Source organism: Anabrus simplex, chromosome 4, assembly GCF_040414725.1.
Source record: "Anabrus simplex isolate iqAnaSimp1 chromosome 4, ASM4041472v1, whole genome shotgun sequence".
NCBI lineage: Eukaryota > Metazoa > Arthropoda > Insecta > Orthoptera > Tettigoniidae > Anabrus > Anabrus simplex.
The window spans coordinates 220,150,902-220,176,543 of NC_090268.1; the positions used below are offsets into that span (position 1 = coordinate 220,150,902).

At 42.3% G+C, this 25,642-nt stretch overlaps 1 non-coding gene across 1 annotated transcript; it reads right to left on the bottom strand.

Annotated features, from left to right (window-relative positions):
• Positions 1-534: 534 nt before the first annotated feature.
• On the bottom strand, positions 535-655 carry LOC136872940 (U5 spliceosomal RNA). Its single transcript, XR_010860096.2, has one exon. It is a non-coding gene; the product is annotated as a U5 spliceosomal RNA (small nuclear RNA).
• Between the last annotated feature and the right edge of the window lie 24,987 nt (positions 656-25,642).

A 25,642-nucleotide genomic window follows, 5' to 3' on the forward strand; every position in this document is an offset into this window, starting at 1 on the left:
CGCCTAAACTGTGCAACTCTTCAAGAGACACCTCCCTTCCCAGGCCGCCGGAGCGCACTCCTCCTCTGTCCTCGGCCGCCAAACTGTCAACACTGCGACCTTGTAACTACCACTAGCGCCTCCAGAACCCTCTTCTCTCACTAGCAAGAATCAGGTTCATCCCGCCAAATTCACTTCACTTCCGGGGAGGCTCTCGCTTCCTCTACTAGTCTTCGCTTCAAAATGTTTCTTTTGCAGTACGGTCGTGATCAGCCCACTATAAAACAAAACAAATGTAAGTTTAATATTCTTTATTCTATCGTCGTTTCCTACCCATAAAAGTATGTTTCCATTCTCTCTGCAATGTTAACCAATATTTGTGCGTGTACGTTAATAATAGTAATAATAATAATAATAATAATAATATTTAAAAGAAAGCCCTTTTTCTCCTGGACAGAGCTTTTCCGCTACTGTTCTTAGTTCCTGTCATGGCAGGGGCTGTAAGTATTGTATCGTCTGCACTACCGCTAGTGTTTGTTTGTTTACTATCTTAGGTCCGCCTTAACGGCTGGACCAAACAAAAAATTGTTCAAAAGACTCATCAAAATGTTCCCCTCCACGGAAATCTTTAGTAAAAGGCGAAAGATTTATTCGTTTTGAAGGGAAACCAGAGCTATGGTGCGCCCAGTTAATTTTCCTTAAGAACAGTGTGATAACGCTGTTTGCATGCGAGAGATTACAATCCAATGCAGCACTCCACCTCACTGTTACTTTGAACCGCCAACGATATGTATTTCGTTTTCCTGGTCTCTATAAAAGACACCGTTGTTGCTCTTCCTTGTAGCTATTCCATTTTCACTAAACACGGTATTACGTAAAAACCACGATGTTTATTTATTTCTCTTTCCTTTCGGAGGAAGACAACAACAAAAACGGGCCAGCACGAACTCAGCACGGAAACACACACACACACAGTGCGAACGCACTATCGACTACCAACAAATACCCGCCCGAGATACCTACAATATTATTGGCGTATTCGCAGGGGTCAACCCAATCGTAAACTGTTCCTTCCTAACCCCTGCGCCACCAACGCTAACGCTCCCCAGCCCCACCTCCTTTTTTAGGCTCATTTTTCTAAGTCCCGAATCGGCGGGCGTTGCGGCCTAGTAACATGTTGGGCGTATCTTTTTTTTGTTGTTGTGGCAGCCTTCTTGCCTATGTCCTAGTTTTTTGACGTTCATCTAAGATTTTTATACAGTACATTTTTGGTTCTCTAGTCCTGGTGTTGTGGACATTTGTTTGGGAGCGTATGGGCACAAAGGAACGGATAAGGGATTGAGAAGTACTACAGAGCCATCTCATGGCATTGACTGGAACAACGTAGATAATGTCTCTGTTGTTGTTGTTGTTCAAATGCTTTCATTCCCCACCCTGAAGGGGTGGGGCGGGCCACCTAGAGGGTGTCGCCCTCTCTCTGGCCAGGAGAGATGACGGGGTTGAGAAGATGTGAGGAAAGAGGGAGGTGGGTAATTTGATGTATGGAATTAGGAGTTGAGTGCGGATAGTAGTGAATGATCGGGGATGTGTGCAAGGATTAAATATTTTGAGGAGAGTGCAATGATTGACAAGTTTTAAATGGGAGGGCTAGGATGGAATTGAAGAGTTAGAAGGTGTAATGTTGCGGTTATATTGCATAATGAGGTGGTGAGGAGTCTGAGGAGTTCAAGTTGCAGAGGAGGTTGATAGAAGAAGTTAGGTGGAGGTAGGGGTGGACGGACGGGTTGACAAGGTTGAAATGGAGGACTGGCTGGCCGGGGGCGACGAAAGGGAGTGTTGGAAGTATGGCGAAAAGGTTGGGGTGGGGAACGTGAGGGCTCCACTTTGAAGCGACGTTGAAAGATGTAGGCACCAGTGTTGATAAATTGTTCCACATCATTGGCGGTGGGAAGGTGAATTCGGACCATAAAAGGAGGCCCGGAGGCGTTGTAAATCCTGAACGCCCGACGAGCGGGGATGCCTGCTTCCTGGAGTTCTTGGAGAATTTCCCGTTCTGAGATGGTAGGTTCTACGCCGCGGATGACACAGCTTGACATAGTGTCCAGAGGTGGTGGTTGCGACCGTTGCGAGGATGTTGCGGCGGCTGTTGCGGTGTCGTCTGGTGGTGACACGGCGGGGGAGGCTAGGATGTTGTCGGGAATTTGCTGGGGACGAGGTTGTGCAGAAGTCAGGATAGAAGAGAGGGAGGATATCATTACAGGGGAAGGATGGCATGACGTAACGGTAGTAACAGGAATATGGTGGCGAGTAGTGGCTGATATCGTAGTGGTCGCGGTGGTAGTAGTAAGTGGTGTGTGATGAGGGGGAAAGGAGGGCGATGTTTGTTGTAGCAGAGGCTTGTGGTGAGGCGCGTTGACGACAGGCAATGTGGTGGGATCTGCTGTAAGCTGGGCTAATATAGGCTGGCTGGTAGGCTCCACTAGGTAGTATCGGTCGTGAATAGACACTCCCGTGTCAAGGAGGCGCTTCCAGTCGTCCAACGTAGGTAGATAAAGAAGAACCTGCGATGATGGTGATGAAGTTGAGGCATCCAACATCCGGTGGGCATCGTGGACTGGGTAGCCAGCGGTGCGGAGGGCGTAGCAAATCTCTTCTTCGGATATGGCAGGATTAACATCGGGGATGACACAGGTGCGCATGGTGTGGGAACGGCCGACTTCCAACTCGGTGTCAGGCCTATATGCTTGAGAGTCCGGCGGGGAGCTGAGTTAAAGATGTAGAGCCACCCGGCCGGCAACAAAAATAATGAGGAGAGTCTTCGGAGATTTTGAAACCAGCGCTCCTCGAGAATGCAGAGGTAAGATCCCTTGATGTCTCTATCGTGGTGCAATTTTTACTTGTCACCCCTTCATTCGTGAAGGGATTCGATATGTTCTTGTAGTAACTAAAAATGGAACCTGTGATTACCAGTATGTCTCCGAAGAAATCGGCCAATATTAAATACTGTAACTTCCATGATTGCCATTGTTTTCACTGAATTCATGTGATGTTTTCTCAGCTGCACAACTGATTGCTAATCGATTGACTTTTTTCTTTCGTGTCAAAAGGTGATGCTCACATACACACACGTCACTTCCACAGGGCTTCGGTGACAACTCTCCACGCCATTTTTTCGGCTGGGTGGCGCTCGTCTCTGCTCAGTCGGCCCAAGAACAATCAAACGGGCAGACGCCTCGTTGGCTGTCGCCTCCCTTCTCAACCATGTACCCTTGTCTCATCAAGGGCGTGGACGCATCTTTTTCTCCAACTTCCATCCGCGATGAAATTCGCCGCACTGGAACGCATGTGGACGCAGTTCTTCGCCTCCAGGATGGCCTCTGAGGACAACCTTCTCCGGATGTCGTCGCCTTCTTCCGCTTTCCAGGACCACCGCTCGGCATCATTGAACATGGCATACGACTCTATGATGCCGACTACACTGCGGTCGCTACTCCGGAGCATCTTCTCCAGCAAATGCTTTCCATTCCTGATTTCCCCATCTCTCCTACCATACCTCCCATCGTTACACATTCCACCCCCACCTTCACTACCACTACCACCACCACCACCGTCACCACTTCTGTCCATTCTGCTCCGCGTACTTCCACCTGCACTGTTTCGTCCTGTCACCCCTCTTCTATCATGTCTTCCCCCGTTCCCTCCCTCCCTGCCCACTCGCAGCCACCTCCTGCTCATTTTACTGATGCCACTGTCGCAACTCCGCCCCTCTCCCCCAGCACTGTCGACTCCTCCGTCCCCGCTCCGGACCGACCTTCGTCAGCGAGTTGTGTCATCCGTGGCCTGGACCCAGCACTCACCGAGCGTGACATCCTGGCTGATCTGACCTGCGCCGGCGTTCCAGCCCGTCGAGCGCTTCGCATCTACAACTTCAGCGGCCCGACCTTCATGGTTCGTCTCCAAGTCTCCTCACCAGCCGACGTCGACCGTTTCATCACCGCCGGCGTCCGATTTCGCGGACGAACGTATCGAGTGGAGCCTTCTCTCTCCCCACCCCGCCCCGCTCGTTCCGCTCCTCTTCCCACTTCTCCTAGCCCACCGTCCGCCCCGCCACCCCTGCCGCCCCCACCAGAGGTCCCCTTACCCGCTCCGCAACCTCCCTTCTTCCTCCCACCACTCCCGACCCTGGACCTCCTTCGCCTTCTTGCCACCTCCCTTACCAACATTACCACCTCCCTTTCCTACCTTCTCTCTCAATACTACACCCCCCCCTTCCACCCAATTTCTGCCCACACCGTATCTGTAATGCTCTTATGTACATCTCTGTAAATAACTGTCATTCTCTGTAACGCGCGCCCGAGATACCTCCGTTTTCAATAAAGTCATTAGTCCCCATTTTCCCTGCTGTTCGTCGGGGTTTGCCTTCGCGGGGTGCTCTGCGGGTTTTGCCCTGGTTTTTCCGCCTTGTTGTGCCGGTGCCCTTGCGCCAGCTTCTTTAACTTTTTTTCCTCTTCCGGTGTGTACGACACACGCCCACTAGTTTCTTGTTTCTCTCTCTTCCTTTTTTTCCTCTCTACGGCCTAAGAGCTCCTCAGTTGAGCTCCTCTTTCGAAGAGGGGAATGAAATAACTTGTTTAAGTAAGTAAGATGCTCACACATCACACACAAAAGACCTCACCAAACTCGGGAACAACTAACACACCTGAAAATTTTTCGACTGGGTGGCCCTCAACTCTACCTGCAACTCAGTCGGTCCAAGATAGCTTAAATAGGCAGACACCTAGTTGGCTGTCGCCTCCCCAGTACATCATGTATTCCTGCCTCATCACAGGTGTGGACACCGCCCTCACGGAGAACTTCATTCTCACCGAACTTCGCTGGTCCGGTTCCCAAGTCCACGATGTTCGCAGGCTCCGGGATCGATCTACTTCACTACCATCAACCCAGGTCCTTGCATATCTACGATATGGAGGCGAAACGTCAGTCGTCGAAGCCTGCGATGCGAAGATCAACAACGGACTTCATGAAGTGTTGCCAACTCCAGAATACATATTGCAGCAAATGGTCAATAATCGTACCACCCTTACCACCGTTGATGCATATCAACCTAGAACAACCCAGCAGCCTCCACTGCCCTACCTCCATTTCGTCCACATCAACTACTACTACTACCACTACCATCACTACCTCGGCCTACACACCTCGCCATACTTCTATCATAACTACCATGACCACCCACCTCTCTCCCATAATGTCAATAGCCTACACTCCATACAACCTAGTCCTCAGCAACCGCCTACCAACCAAACAGATGCAACCATCGCAGCACAACCAGCCTCACAAGAAGATACAACCGCCGCAACACCGGTACCTCGGGAGATACCAGTGCCGAGCTGTGTCATTCGAGGCATTGACCCAGCCATCACAACAAGAAACATCTTTGAAGAACTCCAAACAGCAGGCGTCCCAGCCAGCCAAGCACATCGCATTTACAACAGGAACGGCCCAACATTCATGGTACGAATTCAACTCCCCCCCCCCCCGAAGAAGTACAACATCTCATAACCAACAGCATCCGAATTCACAGCCAGCACCACCGAGTAGAGCACTCTCGCTCCCCACCCCATATTATGCGCTCCCCTCCCAACAACCCTCACCGTCATCCCTGGCCACACCCCCGCAAGCCATGCACCTACCCATTCCCCAAAATAGCTTCTTCCTACCGCCCCTCCCAATACTAGACCTTTTCCGTCTTCTAGCCACATCCATCACCAACATTACAACAACTATCCAATTCCTTACATCCGAACTCTACCTCAGTACCCCTTACTAAACAATCATGTCCAACCGGCAAACTGCACCAACACTATCTGAATTTGTAAACTGTATTGTAAACTCTAGAATCTTCTAACCTCACACCTGCTCCCAGCCATTCCCATCCCACCTTACTCACAGCATCGTTATATTCACAATCATATGTACCAATAATTGTAACCTCAACAATATTGTAAAGCACATCATACTCATCACCAAGAAAAGTCTCACATCATCCATCACTATAAATTGTAAAGCACACACATAATCTCTCCTTCACCCACCTCCTAACTCCCTCAATTCTACACAACCCCGTCACCTCTCCTGGCCAATGAAAGCATTTGTAGTTAGTTAGTGATGCTCTACACTGCAGGCATGACAAGTTAATTTTGAATGTAAATGAAGGTGCATGCACAGCAAGAACTTGAATTATTCCATCAATTTAGTATTGAAATAAGTGCAGTTAAATATACTTCAAGGATTTGTTCTTGTAATGTCAAGTTGCTATTGAGTTTAGTAGGTAGGTTAGTTGTGAAAACAACTACCTACAAAAGTAATATATTCCCAGCTATAACATCCCTTGCTTTATTTGGCCCTTTGTGGTAAATCCACTTGCTATTATAAATAAAATTTTCAGCTAAATATGGATCAACAAATTTTAAAATTTAATGTGTACGGTAGGCTAGCTTTTATTGAAGAACAGTTTCCCCCCTTTTGTTCCATTATTATTTAAGACATTTTCCCGGAATAAAATTGAATTACCTTTCATTTCTAAAAAATACTCATACCCTGTATTAAAATATTTCATTGGATGTGGTAGAATAGATCAACATTATCTCCTGACAATTATCTCCTAGTTTAAACTAGAATTTGCTTCCATCTTTCCTATGTTGTTCTGCTCCGGTCCTAGCGTCTCATTTTTACACCCTTCCCTTTACTTCTCCCTTTATTCCCACTGACAGTTTTTCTTGGCTGTACATCACACAGAGGTCTTCTGGCAACAATGGAACAGGAATGGGCGGAGGGACAAGGAAGAGGCTGTGCCTCTATATAAGGTACAACTGCAGGATTTGGGAGGTGTGAAAATGTTAAACCACAGAAAACCATCTTCAGGGCTGCCAACGGTGGGGTTCGAACTGATTATGTCCCTAAAACAAGCTCTCGTCTGCGCACCGCTAACTGCACGACCAACTCGCTCAGTCCACTGATTAGTAGATTCACTCTGTCCTTCCCCTTTGAACACACTGCAACATCGATTCCTCTGTGCTTAATGCACTCCCTCACTGTGTCCTTCTGTCCAGTTCTCGGCCTCTCTTCCCAGTCACTTCCTTGTGTTGGTATATCTGCTTTGGCGTCCTCTTCATTTGCTCAAACCGCTTTAACCTGTCTGAATCACTGTTGTCCCCCAGCCCCAACAATCTTTACTTCAATTTCAAGAGAGTTCAGGGAAACTTATATTTCTCTTAAATTATAGACCTATTTTGTTAACAGTTGGTATACTCATTGCCAGTTGAATATCTTATGTCATAGCCACTGTTATCAACGATTGGTATGCTGTGCATTAATGCTGCTCACTAAAAGAGCAGCTTCAAATTAATGTTGTTTTGAAGTGCATACCTAAATTGTTCTCTTTATCGTGCATTTCTCTTGTTCTATTTACAGAAATTGTAACCCTATTTGAAGTCAAGGAAGCTGTCTGTTATGGGAAGACCTCCTCTGTTACTTACAATTTGGGTCTTCACACATCACACACGCACACACGCACGCACGCACGCACACACACATGCACGCACATGCACACACACATATTCATATACATCATTTGGCCCATCCAAGTGAAAGCTGTTAAGAATGTGCATATGTATAAAGAACTGTGAAGTCAGTTTCCCCAATGTGGTTGGTTGTGTGGATGGCACTTAAAAATTGGCATTAAAAGTTCTGAACCTGAGAACTCATATTACAATAGATTTTTTTTTGCAAGTTGCTTTACGTTGCACCGACACAGATAGGTCTTATGGCGACAATGGGATATGAAAGGCCTAGGAGTTGGAAGGAAGCGGCCGTGGCCTTAATTAAGGTACAGCCCCATCATTTGCCTTGTGTGAAAATGGGAAACCACGGAAAACCATCTTCAGGGCTGCTGACAGTGGGATTCGAACCCACTATCTCCTGGATGCATGCCCCTGACCGCACGGCCAACTTGCCCGGTTATTACAATAGAAAGGGCTATCATTCATTCCCTCCTTCTTCAGGGAATATATTATGGAAAAATGGAATATAATATGGAAAAATGGAATATATTAATGGTCATCTCTGTAAATAATATAAAGATGTGGTAACCTTCTCCTATAAACAAGAAACTAGAATTTTGCTACCACTGGGTACTTACATGCTCATTAACTCTGCCTATCCCCTGAGAGAATTCATTATGGTCTCCTTCTGTGACAATGGCTTGCTTCATAAATTCATGTCTTGCCTTAACTTTTATTGATTTTGACTGATGATGGTCCCTAGCAAGACCAAAACTAGTTTCAACAAATTTATGTTACTTTTGTAAGGTTACATACAACAAATATTAATGAATAGGTAGAAACCTTTAGCTTTTGTTTTACATTATTTTGCTCTTCCATATGGATTAATATGAAATGTATTACCTATGATAACAGATTTCTCAGTTGTACAAGAGTAATTATCATCAAACAAGCTTTTAGGAGAAGATTTATTTTCGGCTGATGATGCTTACTACTGTTAAGCGAAACATGTCCCATCTTACAACCCTGTTGTAATGTTTATTTCCTAAATATAGGAAAGATAAGTATTGGAAAGGTGGTGTTAACTATTATTCTTGTTGTAATGTTCATATGAAAGAAACGAATGTTTAGGAGATTGAAACATTTAAATATCACAAATCTGAAACACTCGTACTACTGGTATACAAATTTGCATTCGTGACATAGCATAATATTTCACAACAGGCTATCAATGATGAAGATAATAGTGCAGATCACTCAGAAGAGCATGAAAATAAATCCCCCTGTAGGTGGGAGCAGTGTAGAGTAACATCCACTGTATCCCCTGTTTGTCATAAAAGGATGTCTTTACTTCGGAGTGTGAGTTGACAACCACGGGGCCCTTTGCTGAGTCCTTGCAATGCTACCCTTACTTGTGCCAGGCTCCTCACTTTCATCTATCCTACCCAATCTCCTTTGGTCAACTCTTGTTGTTTTACGACACCAACACTATTAGAGAATTCGAGACCTAGGGAGTCTTTACTTTTTATGCCTTTTGTGGCCCTTGCCTTTCACTGGCCAATAACTTCATTTTTCAAAGTGTTGGTCCTCTTCAAATTTTTCCCCTCTCTTATTAGTGTTAATAGACAATGGTTGCCTAGTTGTACTTACTCTTAAAACAATAATTATCACCACCACAGTCATGAAAATAAAACTGATTTTGAGGCTGAAAGTGACATAACAGCTGAAAATTTGAGGAACAGTGTAATGAATGCATTCCATGACTCTCTTTAGACAATCAGCCCTTATGATCACCTCATTTCTTATTATCTATGAGTTACAGGGCTGCAGTGGCCTAAACTGTTCCCTGTACTTCCCATGCGTTGCTGGTAAAATTATCGCATTCCCCTTCCTCCTACAACTATTATTCTAAGATGAAAACAATACAGGAACTCCCCATCCTTCGATATTCATTTTCCAAGTCTTGCCCCTTCTTGAAATTAGTCTTGTCTTGCAGTGGTCTGTTGAAACAAACATAGTTTGCAGGTTCATGTTTTTTCTCTCCCTCTTAATTTTTATTGTGCCTATCCATAAATTTACCGAAGGGTCTTCTTATGGTCTCTGCATGGGTGGTGGGCACCGATATGTATTTTTCTGAAGAAATAAACCTGCCTTCCTTGAATGGTCTAGTCAAAATTTTGACGAAGAAGCTATATAAAAAACATACTTGTTTCCTGTTTCAACATCTTTGCACTGCCAAATCTTGTAACATCATGGTTATCTAAGCTCAAGAAACCTTGACATAATGCATGAATGCAGTAGTAACAATAATGAGTATTTTATAAATTTGTCAACACTAAGCTAGTTAGGTAGATATATTCTCAAGGTCTCCCCTGACACCACATCACTGATGGCAATTCATTACACTAAATTACTTTATTCTTGTGTCAGAAACATCCTGTACACAGCCAAACACCACAGGTATGTTACACAAATTTTGACCAATATTTTGCAACATTCTGCATTGCCTAGAACAGCTCATCTTCAATACAAGAAGATAGACATATCAGACATTGAAGATACTGTTTGATGGTTTGTTCTTTGCCGCATTCACACCTGATGTTGTCAGCATCTCGCATGGTTGACTCTGGAGCTGCCCACGCCTGTCCTCAGTCTATTCAAAGATATCCATAGAGTAACAGATTTCACTGTAGCCCAGTGGTAAACTCTCCGCTACTGTCATCTGTCAGGGATCTTGGTTTTCCACACCTCTACTCATGCCGTTTCTTCTTCTTTGCATGCTATCTCCCTATGAAGTCTGGCGATCAAACTGATGATGATTACTCACAAAACAGCACCAAGAAAGATTTAAATAGAAGTTCGTCCATACCAGCAGTGCAGGCCTTTAAGCAAGGAATTTCTACATCTCCCCACAGATTGTTGTCCTCTTGCCATTTCAGGTGGTCCTATTAGCTCCCGTGATGTTCACCGGGAACTTTTCCTGAACTGAGGGTACATGGCCGTCCTGTGGATAAGCATTTTCTGATTCTAATGTAGTCGTCTCCTTGTTTACACCCATTTCTCTATAAATACTGAAAGCTGATAGTCTGTCATCTGGAGTAGATTTTAACCAATCTGTCACTCTCTGAGGGCCACATCCCCTGTTTGGCATGCGATGATGAACACCAAACTGGACATGTATATTCTGTAATGGCATAACAAAGGGGCTTGCTGATGAGCGGATAGTTTGTGGTTTGGTCCCCCCCATTACCCAGCCAATTTATGCTACAGGTTATTTCATGCATAAACTTTTGTTTTGCAATTCATGGAGTGCTCTTTAAATGTAAGGGTTCTGTTAAACATTACTCCCAGATATTTTAGACTGTCACAGATCTGTACTTCAATATCTGACCATGTTATTTTGAGCTTGCCATGGACTTCCTTATTACTCAGGTGAAAGGTTCACACCTGCATCTTTGCTAGTTTAGGTCTTAGGTGGTTTGCACTGTAATAGCTTGTAAAATATTCATGGTAAGTAGACAGATTTCTTTCCACTGTTTCAAATTCTGTGCTCTGTGTGGCCAGGGAAAAACTGGTCATATGTGTAGGCGTTAAAAAAGGATTGGAGCCAAAACACTTCCATTTCTCTGTATCCACCATTGGCTACGCTGCTCTAGGAAGTTAATGAAAAACCTACGATTCTGCAGAAGTGTGGCAATTAGCTTGGTTAGCCTGCTATCCTCTATCACATAGTAGATCTTGTATAGAAGAAGTTTATTGCCGAGAGTATCGTACATTGCTGACTGACCCACAAAGGCCATATGCATTTCTGGATAACTGCTTCTACATAATGGGGATTAGGTTCTGTGATGCTGTTGTCATCTCCTAAAATCCTTCATCAACAAGGTACACCTCTAGTATATCTTCTTTGCAATGTACATTTCAAGTTGCTTCTACTCACAATGCTGAATGTTTAAAAACTTTCAAAATATAATATATTTTCATTTCACCATATTTATATTGACATTATACATAGTTCTTCTTGCTTACAGCATTAAAATATTGGTTGATATTCTCATATTATTTTTCAAAAATATGTATTTCACCTTCTGAAAAGTCCCACTGCTTCAGATACCTTTCCTTTATATATTCTCATATCACTACCAGCAGCCATAAAGTACGCCACATGTGTATGTCCTAATTTCATAAAAACATCATTTCTTACATTACAATATAGTACTGTAATACTGAACTACACCTAGATTGAATTCGGAGAAGTCACCAATCTGTTGTGAACAGAAGAAAACTACATGACTGCAGGAGTATAGGAGTATCAAACTGTATTGAATAGAGACTAGGAGGCAGGACTTGATGAGGTTTTTCTGTCATCACTCGTGAAACACTTCATACAGCTTTACCTTTGATATAATGGAGACACATAGTGCAGGAATGGAAGAAAGACATTAGATGAATTAGACATTATATTATTCCTTGATCCTAAATTATGCTTTCCTTTTGACTCCTAAAATGTAAATAGGAATTCTGACAAAACAGTCTTATTCAAGATGAAGAGCAGACACAATTTGTATACTTACATATTTATCTATATTCTTATCAAAAAAAAAAAAAAAGTACAACATATAACAGAGGGTAGCCAAGAAAATATCTATACGTATAATTTCTTAAAATAACAATTGGTTCCTGGGCTCCTTGCCCGAAGAGAAAAGGAATGTAAAAAATAAAGCAAATTTCATGTCTGATTGTGAGATTCTCTTTCATATTGTAATATTCAAAGCATATTGTAATATTCAAAGGAGTTCGAGTTTCTTTCTGCTCAGATATTGAAAACGTATGATGAGAACATCTTACAATGCAGTATTTCTTGGTCATCATAACCAGGGTTCAGCAGTACTCAACTAAAATTTATTCAACCTGAAACCACAACAACATTTTCCATTTGTTAATATATAGAACCCTCACACCTTCAGATTGCAGTAGCAGCAATTTAAGTTACTAACAATGCACTGTTCCATTTAAACACACATATCCATTACACCAGGGGTTCTCAAACTTTGTATGTCATGCCCCCCTTCTGAAACATGAAATAACTAGTTTCCCCTCCCATTCTTCTTTTCATTATTAGCACTTCTCACAGACTACTTTGCACAAAAAAAAGTACTATCAGATCTACAGTATTTGCTTCTGTCTAATTACTGCAACTACCAGTTACAATAATAATAACACACAATTTATGATTCTATAGAGCTCATCAGAGTTCAACAACTTATTGTAAACAAATTTCATGCATTTGTTTAAGCCCAAGGTGTAGAAAGTTAACTATTACTCTGCATGTGCAGTTACTGGAATTTAACAAAGTTTGTTTATTTCACTGATTAGCTCATTAGCTGTGGTGCCTGTGTTGATTTTAGTTCATTTAGAAAGCTTTTCACATTTGAAAGCTCGTGACAGATAACCAGAAATAATGTATACAATTTTGAACATTTAACCGTAAATTTTAAAATTGTTATATTTAAAAACTTTATTCCCCCAAAATGGGTAAAACAAAAGATTAAAAAGGTACATTGGTTCAGAATTAGGTAATTCTCCGATACTTACTAGGTTAGTGAGGTGGGTGAGTTTGAATTTGTGATGAAAGTAGATCGAGTTCTGGTTGGGTATTTGACAAGTGAGCTGTTATTTTTTTTTACGATTGTATCAAACGGACTGGGAATCATCATACTCAGCTGAAGGTTCTGGAAATTTACACTCAAATTGTCAACGAATATTTTCAAGGTATGCTATGGCAATTCTGCTAATTTTACCAAATTACAAATTTTACTCATTTTCCTCCAGGAATTCATTCGGAAAAGAAAACATCTAACAGTTACATTTGTCCATTTGGGTTTCCAAAGTTCAAGTTTTTTCTCAAAGTCAGTCAGTCAGTCAGTCAGTCAGTCAGTCAGTCAGTCAGTCAGTCAGTTACTGATCTGCATTTAGGGCAGTCGCCCAGGTGGCAGATTCCCTATCTGTTGTTTTCCTAGCCTTTTCTTAAATGATCGCAAAGAAATTGGAAAATTATTGAACCTTTCCCTTGGTAAGTTATTCCAATCACTAATTCCCTTTCCTATGAACGGATATTTGCTTCAATTTGTCCTCTTGAATTCCAACTTTATCTTCATATTGAGAGCTTTCCTACTTTTAAAGATATCACTCAAACTTATTCGTCTACTGATGTCCTCCCACGCCATCTCTCCACTGACAGCTCGGAACATACCACTTAATCGAGTAGCTCGTCTCCTTTCTCCCAAGTCTCCCCATCCCAAAATTGCAACATTTTTGTAACGCTACTCTTTTGTCGGAAATCACCCAGAACAAATCGAGCTGCTTTTCTTTGGATTTTTTTCGTTCTTGAATCAAGTAATCCTGGTGAGGGTCCCAAACACTGGAACTATACTCTAGTTGCGGTCTTACTAGAGACTTATATGCCCTCTCCTTAACATCCTTACTACAACCCTTGAATACCCTCAGAGATATGTGCAGAGATCTGTACCCTTTATTGACAATCATATTTATGTGATTACCCCAATGAAGGTCTTTTCTTATATTAACACCTAGGTACTTACAATTGTACCGGGCGGTACACCTCTACACCGTTTATTTAAAAGTTGCGCCAGTTGAAACTCCTCTTCTGGAGGAAGGTTGAACTTTATCTACTCTATTAATTCTCTACTTTCTCAGAAGATGTCACCACGTGGAAAATTTTGAGTTTTTGAACTGTGTCACTTTTGATGTGTTTTTGTTTCGCTTGAAGTAAGAAGTGTGAACTTTCTCTTCTAGAGGACACTACTGAAGATCAACAATAGCGCACCCTAGTGCGGAGTCAAAGAACTATTTTGTTGGAGAAAATTTTATTTCAAAAGTTTGTTTCTTGTTAAATTTCTTTCTGTTATTGTTTAAGTTGGCTGTATACCCCTCTTTTTCCCCTTGTTTTAGATTTATCCAATCCCGAATTTCTTTTAGTAATTTCTGACCAATCTGGTGTATCTTCCCCCAACTTGTATCTGTTGCGGGGTCCTATCCAATAAAACATTGTGGGCGGGTGTTTTCATTCCCCTAACGCCTAGAAACTTCCGCGAGAGTATATAAACTGCTGATTTTAGGGTCTCCGGGCCACTTCTGTTCCATCTTTCAGTGTATTAAGTACATAGCAGGAGGCGGGAAGCGCCTCTTTCCTCGGCGGCGGTCAACAATAAGGTAATGGCCGATTAATAAATTTTTTCTTTTCTTGCTCAGCAGTTTAACTTTCGGGGCGGGTTCTAAGCGTTCAACCATGTAACCTTTTCCTAAAATGTAAAAACAACTGGTATCTATTCTATTTTAAAACGACATATCGGGATAGAGAGTGCTTAACCCTCTCGAGCTCCCACTCACATCGTCTTGAGGTGAACTTATTCTCTCAACCAATTCTTCCGTAATGTAATGTAAATTGCTATTAAGTCACCTCTGTAGTATGGGATTAGCCCTTGTAATAACGGCCTAGTGCCAAAGTAGGTTTTAAAATCAAAGTGTATTAGGAGTGCAAGTTCGCCTCCTCTCAAATTGTTTTAGAGGTCATTCAATTAACCTGCTTTTCATTTAATAGACCTCAGTAGATTGGGTATTTTACCCCTGTGTTTATGTCCGTTGAGGACAACTTGAAGGTGGAGTTTGGTGTGGCCTAGGAGAGGCTTAAATTAAAGAGTGTGTGGCTCTTTTGGAAACGGAGTGTTGTATGCCTCGAGGAGGCTTTACTGTGTAATTTGGAGCAAGTGCTCCAGGGTTTGATTGGGGTCTTCTGCCCCTTTGTTAAAATTTGTATATCGGAAAGTTGGGCTAGTTGCTCAAAAATTGTGAACTCAGGGCTCGAAGCCCAAACTCTGTAATCCCTGTAATTGTACATTTCAAATTGTGTTTCGGCTACTAAGTACCTGTTCTTTGTTATTACTTAATATTGAAAAGGAAATATAACCTTGTTAACTTTTACATTAACTTTGATTCCGTAGTTTGAGACCCATTCACGCCCGCACCTTCTTACACCTCTACCTACCACCAAAACTCGGTAACAAGTGGTAGCAGAGCGTGGTTGAATGGGTCTCAATTTAGCCCCTTTTGACGGCTAAACATTGTTTGTTCCGAACTCTAACCATTTTCTCAGTTGCTGGAATTTTTGAATTTTTCCAAGTTGTTCTGTCATCATGCCCGGCCCTCGCGATGTTCTCCTTCTTAACTATTTGCGCAAGGAGGAGTTGATCTATGAATTGACTATTAGAAATGTACAATCTGGAGGCACGGTTGCAGTAGACACTAACAAGCTTAGAGAGTCCCTTGATTTGCCCATTTCCATCCCCAATTTGGGAGAGAAAGAAATTGACGACTCTCTTTCCACGATCACGGAGAATATTACTGGGCTAGCTTCTGTAGTTAGTTTTTTTGATGAAAATGATCCGTCTCCAAATCAAATTAAGCGTGTGCAAGGCAGGCTATATCATTTTTCGAATAGGGTTAACGATCTGTTGTCTCTAAAACTGAATGACGTTCAGAGGAAGGAAGCTAGTACGCTCCTGGAAAATATTTCCGAGTTATCTAGTAAGGTCACTCAATTGTTAACTGGGGAAGTTCCTCCCAAATCTGATCAACCCACTATAGTGAATCCAGGTAGTGAGGAAGCGCCTCCCAAGGGAGAAGTTAATAGGATAACCATTGCTGCTCAAACTATCCCTGCCCCATTGGACAACGAATCTGAACGTCGTGCATCATTGAGTAACATCCGTTCTGAATTGACTTCCTTGCCATTGAAACCTTTACCTACTATGTCACCCGGATTTAGTAGCTTGCCTCATCCATTGGCAATGTTGCTCAGAGGTATATCCAAGTTTTCTGTTAATACCACCAGTGACGTAATTTCATTTTTAAGATTTCTAGTGGAATTTCAGGATCATGCCCTGGTTTTTTCTCTGTCTCCATGTCAAATCTTGCAAATTATCTATCCGTATGCTATTGGTATTCTCTCCGACAAAATAGTAAGAGCCATAGCTGAACAGTCATCTATTGAAGATTTTCATGCACACTTGCTTGCAAACTTTATTCCCGCCCGCGCGAGGTCATCTCTGATTCAAAAGTACTATTATCGAGTACAGAGGTTGGATGAAAACTTGGCTGATTTCATACAAGACATTAAGTTTTATACCAGGGTGTTTGCTCTTCACTTCCCTGAGGATCAAATTGTACAAGCTATTGTGGAAGGCATTTCACCATCTTATAGGTCATACTTGTGTTTTGCGGCGTGCCTGCAAACTTTCTCTGAACTTGAAGCGTTGGCCGTCTCAGCGGAAGGAGTTAGATACGCCGATTCTTTGCGTGTAGCGAAAGAACCCCCGCCTTCCTTTAGTAACACTCGGCCTCCACCTCGCCGACCAGTCACGCCCCATAAATGTTATGCTTGCGGGTCGCCTGACCATCTTCGCAATAAATGTCCATTAGTCAAAAGTAGTAGGGCAAATAATGGAGCTGGTTCAGCACAAGGCTGTTTTAAATGTGGGGCCTTCTCACATATCGCCAAGAATTGCCCAAACTCAAATAGCACCCCCTCCTTTTGTCTTCTCATCAAGCGTCGCGCCCCATGGAACGCCTGTATATTGATTATGTAGGACCCTTCCCCCAGTCGAAGGGAAATGCCAACAAATTCATCTTTGTATGTGTAGATGGTTTTACCAGATTTTCTTGGTTATTTCCGACTAAGCTGGCTACCGCTCAGTCCACCATTACCTGTCTAAATTCTATTTTTGCTTCTTTTGGTCCGTGCCAATATACTGTATCTGATAATGCTAAGGCGTCCACATCAAATCTTTTTCGTAAATTCTGTTTTGACTTGTCCATCTCTCATGTAACCACTTCTGCTTATTACCCTCAACCATCTCTGGCTGAACGGGTTAACCGTAATCTCAGGTCCGCACTCATTGCCTATCATCATGAAGATCCTTCCAGGTGGGACACGTCCCTGCATTGGATAGCTTTTGCTTTGAATTCGGCGGTTCATGAATCTCACAAGTTCACTCCAGCTTCTTTAATGTTCAAGTTTGTTCCCAACTCGCCGCTCTCTAACCTCTGGTCTCTGAATGACATTCTACCCGAGATAATAGATCCGGACAACATTAAAGATCTTTGGAAGAAGGCTAAAGCCAATCTTAAAGTGTCTCATGAAAAGGTTAGGGAAAGGTATGATCGTGGACGGAGACCCACCCCTTTGAAGGTAGGTGACCAGGTTATGGTCAAGAATTTTGTTCCCGCGGGCAAGCTTGCCCCCAGATTCCATGGGCCATGCATCATTCTCGATTTTCTCACACCGGTTACATTGTTACTAAGCAATCCAGCCACCGAGAGGATATTTAGGGTTCACCTGTCCCAGGTGAAACCGGTGTAATTTCTGTGTTAACTTGCTTCATATCATTTTGAAAGGATATGAAGGTTATATTTTTTTTTGAGTTTCACTTTTAAGGCATTCTGCCCCTTCTGTAATATTTTGGTTTTAGATGTAAGCCTTGTGTAAAATCTGCCCCGACCCGTTAAACTGCCATCCTGTTCTTGCCACGGCCATCACCACGCTCCCGTCTCCTGCTCCACCTTACACTGTGGCTTCATAATAGTAAATGCCATGGATATCTACACGCCGCTGGCCCCTCAACCTCTCCACAAGCCTGTACCCTCAAAGAAGATGATAGTCCAACACAATTCTGCCGCCTAGCTTTAATGTTTCAGCGCCCCCGCAGCCGCGCAGCGCCGTGCAGCGACTGGGGAGGGGGATGGGCCCCCTCCTCTCCAGCGAGGACGACATGTGCACGGCGAGCCGGAACTCTCCTCCCGGCCAAGGCTGATGTGCGGCGCACGACCTGCTACTGGCCCGCAGCCTGTATATGTTCACCGCGGGCGCGGCGTGCTTCAACACCTCTGCTCCCCTCATAGTGCGGGCGAGCGGTATCTCAGGGTACTTGAGGGGTCCGAGCGGCCTCCTTTTGGACGCAAGCTGCAACGGCCGGTCCGGCCATCCAACTTCATCAACATCAACTACATGGACAGTTACTATAAGAGATAACTACATTTGGGAATTCAACAGCAATATTTGGTGGACCGTGCAAAAAAAAAAAAATTTTTCTTCACTTCTAAGTATTAAAAGTTTATCTTCAGAAATTCAAATTCTACAACTTAAAGACTTTCATTCACCTGCAACAACAACATTTTGAAACTGAATTAAGAAATCTTGTAAATGCTTCTGCTATCTATCTTCGTATCAACATCATTACTTGGACTTTGTTTCAAACTGATTTCATGTGTCACCCCTGGAGGAACTTTTGGGGGGGGAGGTCTGTACCGGGCGGTACACCTCTACACCGTTTATTTAAAAGTTGCGCCAGTTGAAACTCCTCTTCTGGAGGAAGGTTGAACTTTATCTACTCTATTAATTCTCTACTTTCTCAGAAGATGTCACCACGTGGAAAATTTTGAGTTTTTGAACTGTGTCACTTTTGATGTGTTTTTGTTTCGCTTGAAGTAAGAAGTGTGAACTTTCTCTTCTAGAGGACACTACTGAAGATCAACAATAGCGCACCCTAGTGCGGAGTCAAAGAACTCTTTTGTTGGAGAAAATTTTATTTCAAAAGTTTGTTTCTTGTTAAATTTCTTTCTGTTATTGTTTAAGTTGGCTGTATACCCCTCTTTTCCCCCTTGTTTTAGATTTATCCAATCCCGAATTTCTTTTAGTAATTTCTGACCAATCTGGTGTATCTTCCCCCAACTTGTATCTGTTGCGGGGTCCTATCCAATAAAACATTGTGGGCGGGTGTTTTCATTCCCCTAACGCCTAGAAACTTCCGCGAGAGTATATAAACTGCTGATTTTAGGGTCTCCGGGCCACTTCTGTTCCATCTTTCAGTGTATTAAGTACATAGCAGGAGGCGGGAAGCGCCTCTTTCCTCGGCGGCGGTCAACAATAAGGTAATGGCCGATTAATAAATTTTTTCTTTTCTTGCTCAGCAGTTTAACTTTCGGGGCGGGTTCTAAGCGTTCAACCATGTAACCTTTTCCTAAAATGTAAAAACAACTGGTATCTATTCTATTTTAAAACGACATATCGGGATAGAGAGTGCTTAACCCTCTCGAGCTCCCACTCACATCGTCTTGAGGTGAACTTATTCTCTCAACCAATTCTTCCGTAATGTAATGTAAATTGCTATTAAGTCACCTCTGTAGTATGGGATTAGCCCTTGTAATAACGGCCTAGTGCCAAAGTAGGTATTAAAATCAAAGTGTATTAGGAGTGCAAGTTCGCCTCCTCTCAAATTGTTTTAGAGGTCATTCAATTAACCTGCTTTTCATTTAATAGACCTCAGTAGATTGGGTATTTTACCCCTGTGTTTATGTCCGTTGAGGACAACTTGAAGGTGGAGTTTGGTGTGGCCTAGGAGAGGCTTAAATTAAAGAGTGTGTGGCTCTTTTGGAAACGGAGTGTTGTATGCCTCGAGGAGGCTTTACTGTGTAATTTGGAGCAAGTGCTCCAGGGTTTGATTGGGGTCTTCTGCCCCTTTGTTAAAATTTGTATATCGGAAAGTTGGGCTAGTTGCTCAAAAATTGTGAACTCAGGGCTCGAAGCCCAAACTCTGTAATCCCTGTAATTGTACATTTCAAATTGTGTTTCGGCTACTAAGTACCTGTTCTTTGTTATTACTTAATATTGAAAAGGAAATATAACCTTGTTAACTTTTACATTAACTTTGATTCCGTAGTTTGAGACCCATTCACGCCCGCACCTTCTTACACCTCTACCTACCACCAAAACTCGGTAACAACAATGATCCCCAAAAGGAACTTTCACCCCATCAACACAGTAATTAAAACTGAGAGGACTTTTCCTGTTTGTGAAACTCACAACCACCGGGCGAGTTGGCCATGCGCGTAGAGGCGCGCGGCTGTGAGCTTGCATCCGGGAGATAGTAGGTTCGAATCCCACTATCGGCAGCCCTGAAGATGGTTTTCCGTGGTTTCCCATTTTCACACCAGGCAAATGCTGGGGCTGTACCTTAATTAAGGCCACGGCCGCTTCCTTCCAACTCCTAGGCCTTTCCTATCCCATCGTCGCCATAAGACCTATCTGTGTCGGTGCGACGTAAAGCCCCTAGCAAAAAAAAAAAAAAAAAAAAAAAAAAAAAAAAAAAAAAAAAACTCACAACCTGACTTTTAACCCCGTTTATCATCATACCATTGCCCACCGTCCATCTCACAACACTATCGAGGTCACCCTGCAGCCGCTCACAATCTTGTAACTTATTTATTACTCTGTACAAAATAACACCATCTGCAAACAGCCTTATCTCTGATTCCACTTCTTTACACATATCATTGATATATATAAGAAAACATAAAGGTCCAATAATACTGCCTTGAGGAATTCCCCTCTTAATTATTACATGGTCAGATAAAGCTTCGCCTACTCTAATTCTCCGAGTTCTATTTTCTAGAAATATAGCCACCCATTCAATCTCTCTTTTTTCTAGTCCAATAGCACTCATTTTTGCCAGTAGTCTTCCATAAGCACTTTCTCACTTAGAAAGACAATTTTACTATTTCGTCCTTGAAGTGATACCAATATAATGGTCCGTTATTGGACATTATAAATTTTCCAGCTAACTCATTCAGGACAAATATTTTAGGTTCCCTATGGGAATCAACATCCACTTCACTTGAAGTGATACGTCAGGATCATTATTTCTGAAATACGTCAGCCAGGTGGCACAGTATTAGAAGCCATTTTTCATCCAGAAACAGAGCTGCAAGTGTAGGACTGCTGTCCAATAGGAAAAGATGAAGTTAATTCCTCAGCAACAAAACATGATGGAGGACTCGAACACGAGACAACCAACATACCTCCATGTGCAATAGAAGGGAATCATGTGTACATCCCATCTCCTCACAAAAAAATGGAAAATAGTCTACTGCTTAAAGCTCTTGCCTTCACAAAATTTACAACACTGATTGCATTGTTCAGCACTTTATTGACTTCTGGGTGTAATACTTTTGAAGCCAATGCCTCCCTGTGCATCATAAAATGTATGAATTTTATAGAATTAGTAACAACACTCCCTCTTGCTCTGAACACCTTTTTAGTTTTTCAGTAAATGTCACCACCCCATCAGTACATATACCAACACAATTTATCCATGTCAGATTGTTGTCAATGAAAAAGGAATTATCCTCACCTGTAATTCTCCCTTCCACAGCTTTACACAATGGAAAATCCTCATGCATTACATTTTCATGACAGTAGCGTACAAAAAAAAAAAAAAAAGCTGGGCACTTTTTACGATATCATTACTGTCATTAAGTTGCAGGGCAAATTTTGGCCTATCATGAAGACGTGGTAGCAATTGATGTTTTATGTCAGAGGCTATTGTATCAATATGATGAGCCACTGCATCATCTGAGAGTGCTATCGACTTCAGGTACTCGCCAAACTTTCTCCATGCAAGATCGCACACATTTTCATGGCTGCAAAAAGAAGTAATTTCTCACCAATTATATGTGGTGACTTGGATTTTGCAATTAAGTAGGATACCTCGAAGGATACTTTTAGCACTTTTTTAAAACTGTTGCGTTCTTTTCAAGGAATGTGACATTTCCTTTTAGTTGTTGCTCATGACGCTTACTGGTACAAAATTTTACAGGTTTACTTACACAGTCTGGATGCTTCGTCTGAAAATATCTCTTAAGTTTCACAGGCTTCAAACTGTCATTAGCTGAAATCTCCAAACAAAGAACGCATTGAGGTTGTTCCTAATTATTCAAAAGGATACTGGTAAAGCCTAATGTCAGATAATCATCTTGATACTTACGCACTTAGATTTTGGGTGTAGAATTATTAATGTTGCTAGTAGGAGCAGAAGTAGAAGCGGGAGAACAATGTACTTTGATTAAATTCAAATCTTGTTCTTTATTAGGACTGAATAATTTCGAAGGAGGGCAAGCACTAAATAAATCACTTCCATGGGGTCTCTTTTTATCACTGCTAATAAGCCACTTATCCACGGGTATGTCGATACTTGTATCAGTTTATTGTAAATCGGGTTAACCACTTCCACTAAACACGCACTAGAATTCACCTGTTCACTCACTGTCTTGGAACTGACTGCAAAGGCCTGGCTGAAATAGAGTCAACAGTGCCAGAAATAGAAGAATCTATTCTTGTAAGGAAGTGGTGGTCACACTGTCACGCAGCTTATTGTCATTAGTGGTTGTTAAGTGTTTGGTAAGGTGATACCACTGCGGGTGGCGGGTGCAATGCGGGAAATGTTACTCGCACCTTTTCTCAGAATACGTGCTGGCAGGATCTACTGGTCAGTTCCTGTGAAATAAGACAGCAAAAGTACGAGTTTGGTTAGTCTTGAATGGCGGTGGAAGAGCTTTCTGCCTAGGTTCATGGATGTGAGAATCTGAGGATAGCAATATTATTTATTACAGAATATGAAATATAAATATTTCAGTCAGAGCTGGCACCTCCCTTTATCACTCTCTGCGTGCTGCCCCCCACCCACTTTGAGGACCACTGCTTTACCCTAACTTGGGTATTAAAGATATTAGATAACCACTTAACTGAAAATTAACCACATATAAGACTGATCTCTTGTTGGGATGGAAATCGCAAGCACTGAACTTGGCCCTCAATGTTACTCTCACTCACACCTTCAAAGCAGATCTTGCTTGTACACTCCAAGCACACTGGATTTTCACATCTGTAGCACTTGTAATATATTTTCCTCTTCTTTGCTGGTGGGCACAGACGACAAGTTATCAGTTTTTCAAGCTTCTCCCCGGCAATAATGATATGCTCCTCAGGGATGCTCATAATTCTAGAGATAGCACCTCATATATCTCGTGGGTTCCTGGAGTTTAATAATCTTCTTATCATGTGTAGCCTAGTGAGATGAGCAGCAAGTTCTTTCAGAAAATGTTACCTGATCATTTGGGGGCTCTCAAGATAGGACTGATGCAAGATATTTGCATTCACGTCTGCAATGTAGACGATACGGAAGAAGACTGCCATCGGCCACCTTCTTGTTCTTCTACCTGTGCAGTAGTTGGCTGACATCTAATCCAAAGTACCTACTCCAGACTTCATAGAATAATAAAACTGAACCATCTCTTCCTTCCCCGTGTCTGCATCAGTTGCTTTCCCATGGTGCATAGAGGATACTAACAAGACAGCCTTGTTTCTTTTCGGAACGTGTGAGAGAAGAGTTATCTCTTTCATGAAACAATACACAGAGGAACTGACCTTCTCTGCTTAGAAGGCAAGAAGTTATTTGGAATTTCCTTCTTGTTCTTCCTTACTGTCCCAACGTAAGTGAGTCCTGTTTTCCTGAGCTCCTGAACAAGCTCTACTGACGTGAACCAATTGTCAGTTGTTATTATTACTATTTGGGCCTTGTATTGGTTCTGATAAACGTAGAACTGCCGGAGTTGGCTTTGAAAATTCCTATCTTCCCTTGAAAGACAGATTCAATCAGTGTCCTTCCCTGCATAAATATATGCATTGTACATGTACCGGAGGTACATCCGCCCTGCGCATTTAAATTAAGTGCCTTAGATCTGCAACATAAACTTTGAAACTACTTATACAAGAAGTTTGGACATTTTTCGACAGATGTCTCCAATATCAACTTAGGTTGTGCCCTCTGGGGTGAAGATGAACTATTAAAATTCAAGATAAATTCTGTGTTAAGATTTCCTAAACTGGAATGTTTAGGGTTTGTTTTTGATGTTTAAAAGTTATCAACACTTCTAGCTCTTCCCCCCAAGTTAAGGCATTGGCCAATCAAAAATTTTGCCTCATTACCATTTTGATTCGTGGCCAGTAACTTTAACCTTGTGTTTTTACCAAAGGCCATGTAGAATGTGTATTTGTTACCCCTGTTAGACTCTATTTTATTCATTTCACTGTTAAAGATATCAGACTGTTGAGCAGTTATGATAGTGAATACTGTTTAATTTTGTTAAATGTAGGTTGTGCCTTTGATAGGCCTGGAAAGTGTAAATTTGTAGAGCAAAGATGCTCTTCCTTCTGATGTAAAAATTGGGAGATCTGTCTCCTTGACTGTTTTTTGAAAGGAGCCACAGCGCTCATGGAAAATTTATAATTAGGAAGCTTTAAGCTCAAGGTTGTTAAGTGGTTATTAGTTGATTGTTCTGATTTTCTAAAATTGTTACCCAAGCTTACGAGCTAAAATGTTGTACCTGAATTGTAAAGTTTAAATTCTGAAAAGAAACCAGAAAGATATAAGGAAGAAATATATCTTAAATTTTAAAGTTTCAAAATTACAGTAACCTTCTGACTCTTCTATATCCACCCATTCATGCCTGCACCCTCTTTCACCTCCTCACTCCACAGAATCTCCGGAACAGTACAAATAACTATTTCTCGCAATGGTTAGGCACATCAATTTCACTCCGTATTTCACAGGCTTGTCTGGAATACATTCTGAACTTACATCAACCTCTGAAACCAATTAACATCTCGTTTACTGTTGCCAATAAAGTAACACCTTTGAGAGTTCTAAATCAACATATTCAGAACCTCAGAAGTGAGTGCAGTAGGATCTGTCTCTCTCTGCTGCATTCCGTCTTCAGGATTGTCTAAACGCAGGCTGCACAGAAGAATGGAAACCCTCGTACCTGACATCACAACACAAAATATTTCTTGGCCTGTACTGTCAGCTGCGAAGACTTGAAGATTTGAAAACTGCCGAATAAATCAAGAGGCCTAGGAAAGCTTTCACTTCAATCACGCCAACATATTGTAATTCTGGTCGAGTAGACATTTGGCACTGAGTTTCACATTTGTCCATCACACTAATAAGTTCACCATTTCATCACTAAATATTAGTGTCCATGCTGTAACAGGATCCACACTGTTTCCAGCTCGAGCTGAAGGTCAAAGCTGGGAAGGTGCGCATTCTGTGAAGATTCCGAAGACGACTATTTGTATCTATTTCTACCATAAAAACACTTAGAACGTGAATCATCAGGCCGTAGAGTGGACT